Source organism: Macaca thibetana, chromosome 9 (assembly GCF_024542745.1).
Source record: "Macaca thibetana thibetana isolate TM-01 chromosome 9, ASM2454274v1, whole genome shotgun sequence".
NCBI lineage: Eukaryota > Metazoa > Chordata > Mammalia > Primates > Cercopithecidae > Macaca > Macaca thibetana.
This window is the reverse complement of record NC_065586.1, coordinates 73,755,590-73,760,206: the sequence shown is the minus strand read 5'-3', so window position 1 is coordinate 73,760,206 and position 4,617 is coordinate 73,755,590. Positions and strand designations below refer to the sequence as shown.

At 42.7% G+C, this 4,617-nt stretch overlaps 1 pseudogene; it reads left to right on the top strand.

The window, feature by feature from the left end:
* Positions 1–1,480: 1,480 nt before the first annotated feature.
* LOC126962158 (keratin, type II cytoskeletal 8-like) lies at positions 1,481–3,003 on the top strand (annotated as a pseudogene).
* The last annotated feature ends 1,614 nt before the right edge of the window (positions 3,004–4,617 follow it).

Here is a 4,617-nt window from a genome sequence, read left to right as displayed (position 1 = left end):
CATATACTGGTAAAATCTGTACACCAAACCCCCACAACACACAATTTACCTATTTAGCAAACCTGCTCATGTACCCCCGAAACCAAAATAAAAGTTAAAAATATTTGCTGGCTGGGCATGGTGGCTCATTCCTGTAATTCCAGAATTCTGGGAGGCCAAGGTGGGCAGATCACTTGAGGTCAGGAGTTCCAGACCAGCCTGGCCAGCCTTGTCTCTGCTAAAAATTCAAAAATTAGCTGGGTGTGGTGGCAGGTGCCTGTAATCTCAGCTACTCAGGAGGCTGAGGCAGGCGAATTGCTTGAACCCAGGAGGTGAAGATTTCAGTGAGCCAAGATTGCACCACTGCTCTCCAGACTCAATGACAGAGAGAGATCCCATCTCAAAAAACAACAAAAAAAGAAAGTTTATAGAAATTACTAAAATTTATCAGGAAGCACAAACTGTAATTAAACCTATTAAAACCTACCTATTAAAACACAGAAATGATTAAACTGGAAAAAAAATATTCAGTCATGTGTTTTACAAGACTTAAAAGACACTAAAACCAAAACCTTGGAAAATTTGAAAGTAAAAGAATGAAAAATATATATTATGCAAATACCTACCAGAAAAACCCTAGAGAAGCCCTAATAAAATAAGTTCCTCAAAGAAATTTAAAAAAAAAAAAACACCACTGTGATATAAGAAAGGGTAGACATTTAATAATTTAAAAAATAACCAGGGAAAATATAACAATTCTAAGTTTTTAAACACCTGTTAATATAGCCTCAAATATATAATATATAAATATATAAAATTAACAGTATTATACGAATAAGTTGACAAATCCACAATTATTGTAGGTGATCATAGCAGTTTTCCGTTGAAAAATCAAAGAAAAATTTAAAAGCATGTGGATGATTTGCACACTATTAACAAGCTTGATCTAATATACATATATAGAATTGCACCCAACACTTATAGATAAAGCGTTTTATTCAGGCACACAATATACCAAAACTGACAATGAACTTGGGCCACAAAGGAGGTCCCAGCAGAGAATCCCTCATATGTATTAGGCATGTACCCTGTGCCAAACTAAATGCTTTAGCGCTTTATATATATAATATGGAACAATACAACATTATATATAAAATTTAATCCTCACAACAACCCTACTTGGGTGGGCACTATTGTTATCCCCATTTTAAAGACGAGAAAACTCAAGCTAGAAGAAATTAAGAAAATTGCTGACGTTTATCAACCGATAAATTGGAAGATGGGGTTCAACTAGCACAATCTACAGATGTGCACCTTTTAGAAAAAAATTTTAAAGATACACACAAGCACATAGTCTCAACACCCTGAATTAACAAGTTTAACCATTTAGTTGTATTTCCTAGAATCTTTTCCTTCTTTCTAAAAGATATACCACATTTGACCAAGAAGCAGCTTTTCTGCTCCTTCTGGGATCGCCGTCTGGTTTGGCCCACCTACCTCCACTCCTGCCTCCACCATGTCCATCAGGGTGACCCAGAAGTCCTACAAGATGTCCACCTCTGACCCTCGGGCCTTCAGCAGCCGGTCCTACACGAGTGGGCCCGGTGCCCCGCATCAGCTCCTTGAGCTTCTCCGGAGTGGACAGTAGCAGCTTTCTCGATGGCCGGGGCAGCAGCTATGGTGGGGCCTGCGTCATGAGAGGCATCACCACAGTCGCAGTCAACCAGAGCCTGCTGAGCCCCCTTGTCCTGGAGGTGGCCCCCAACATCCAGGTGGTGAGCACCCAGGAGAAGGAGCAGATCAAGACCCTCAATAACAGGTTTGCCTCTTTCATAGACAAGGTACGGTTCCTGGAGTAGCAGAACAAGATGTTGGAGACCAAGTGGAGCCTCCTGCTGCAGCAGAAGACCGCTGGGAGCAACATGCCCAACATGTTCGAGGGCTACTTCAACAACCTTAGGCGCAGCTGGAGACTCTAGGCCAGGAGAAGCTGAAGTTGGAGGGGGACTTTAAGAACAAATATGAAGATGAGATCAATAAGTGTACAGAGATGGAAAGTGAATTTGTCCTCATCAGGAAGGATGTGGATGAAGCTAACATGAACAAGATAGATCTGGAGTCTCACCGACTGATGAGATCAACTTCCTAGGGCAGCTGTATGAAGAGGAGATCCAGGAGCTGCAGTCCCAGATCTCGGACACATCTGTAGTGCTGTCCATGGACAACAGCCGCTCCCTGGACATGGACAGCATCATCGCTGAGGTCAAGGCACAGTACGAGGAGCTCGCCAACTGCAGCGGAGCTGAGGCTGAGAGCATGTATCAGATCAAATATGAGGAGCTGCAATGTTGGCTGGGAAGCAGGGGGATGACCTGCGGCTCACAGAGACTGAGATCTCTGAGATGAACCGGAACATCAGCGGGCTCCAGGCTGAGATTGAGGGCATCAAAGGCCAGACGGCTTCCCTGGAGGATGCCATGGCAGATGCTGAGCAGCATGGAGAGCTGGTCATCAAGGATGCCAACGCCAAGCTGTCCGAGCTGGAGGCCGCCCTGCAGCGAGCCAAGCAAGATACGGCATGGCAGCTGCGTGAGTACCAGGAGCTGATGAACATCAAGCTGGCCCTGGACATTGAGATCGCCACCTGCAGTAAGCTGCTGGAAGGCGAGGAGAGCCGGCTAGAGTCTGGGATGCAGAACATGAATATTCATAGGAAGACCACCAGCAGCTTTGCAGGTGGTCTGAGCTCGGCGTATGGGGGCTTCACAATCCCCGGCCTCAGCTACTGCCTGGGCTCCAGCTTTGGCCCTGGCGCGGGCTCTAGCTCCTTCAGCCGTCGTTGTGAAGAAGATCGAGACCCGCGATGGGAAGCTGGTGTCCGAGTCCTCTGACGTTCTGTCCAAGTGACAGCTGCGGCAGCCCCTCTCAGCTTACCCTTTCTGCGCTGCCCCAGAGCCTGGGAGGGAGGCCACTGTGCAGGGGAGCACAGGGAACCGGAGACCCACCTGAGGCTCAGCCCTAGCCCTCAGCCCACCCGCGGGGGAGTTTACTGCCTGGGGACCCCGCTTGCCCATGCCTCCAGCTACAAAATAATTCAATTGCTTATTTTTATTTTTATTTTTTGGTCCAAAATAAAACCTCAGCTAGTTCTGCCAACTGTTTTTAAAAAAAAAAAAAAAAAGATGTAGCACACTTACAGTCAAGTCCCCTTTGACAACCTCTCACAGTTTGACTCCCAATGCCTTTTCTCCATGGTGGGTATATATCCTTCAAGTTTACATTTTATATATTTTTAATAACCATTGCCACCATTAGAATTATACAATATTGCTTTGATGAGTATGGACATGTAAATGTGTACATATGTATGGTATAAATTTTAATAGTTATATGGAGAACATAGGGTGGGGCATTTTGAGTAGGAAAAAAATAGTTTATGATATAAACCAAAAACAGTGAGAAATTTAGTGAGGCTAGAACATAAGCTGTATGAGAGCAAGTGTCTAGAGACATAAATTGGGACCAGATTTAAAACACTTTTTTTTTAATACTACAGTAACAAGATTGGACTTTATCTTGTAGGAATAAGAACAGTTATTTTTTCTTTCTAAGGAAGAAAGTGGTGTATTCAGATACTTTTAAGTAAAATAGAGACGTCATAATGTCTTATCTCAAATAATGTTCCTGTACAACATAATACAATTATTATCCATAATACAATTAATAGTAATTTCCTTAATATAATAAAATATCCTTTTGATATCAAAATTTCCTTAATTATCTCCAGTATGTCTTCTGAAACTGGTTTATTCAAATCATGTTCTAATCAAATACCACACATTGCATTGCAATTGGTTTATCTCTTCAATCCCTTTTGTTTTAATAAAGCCCCCATCACTCTTTTCATATCATTAAAATGCTGAAGACACAGAACATCTCACGTCTAGATTTTCCCCAATTTTTCCTTTTGATATTGTTTTAACTCTTTCCTCTGCCCTTTGTATTTCCTACAAAACAGAATTTAGGTTTAAAGCTTGTTTTGATTCAGGTTAAATATTTTTAGCAAGAATACTTGATAGGTGATGGTGTGTTCTCCACATTGTAATACATCAGGAGGTACATGATATCTGGTTGTTGACTAAAAATGGATGCTAAGATTAATCACTGAGTTAAGCATTGCAGGTCTCACCATTGCACTGTTGTAGTTTATGTTCTTCTCCCAGCAAGTAATCTTTGGGGTGATGACTTGGCATTGGATACATTGTCATCCTGTCTCTCCTTATCACTTGACAAATGGCTCTGGCATACATTGGTGATCCTAGTTTGAATCACTAATTTTTTTTTTTTTTTTTTTGAGACGGAGTTTTGCTCTTGTTGTCCAAGCTGAAGTGCAATGGCTCAATCTCGGCTCACTGCAACCTCTGCCTCCTAAATTCAAGCAATTCTCCTGCCTCAGCCTCCCGAGTAGTCGGGATTACAGGCATGCACTACCACACCCAGCTAATTTTGTATTTTTAGTAGAAACGGGGTTTCTCCGTGTTGAGCAGGCTGGTCTTGAACTCCTGACCTCAGGTGATCTGCCTGCCTTGGTCTCCAAAAGTGTTGGGATTACAGGCTCACGCCTCAATCAGTAATTTC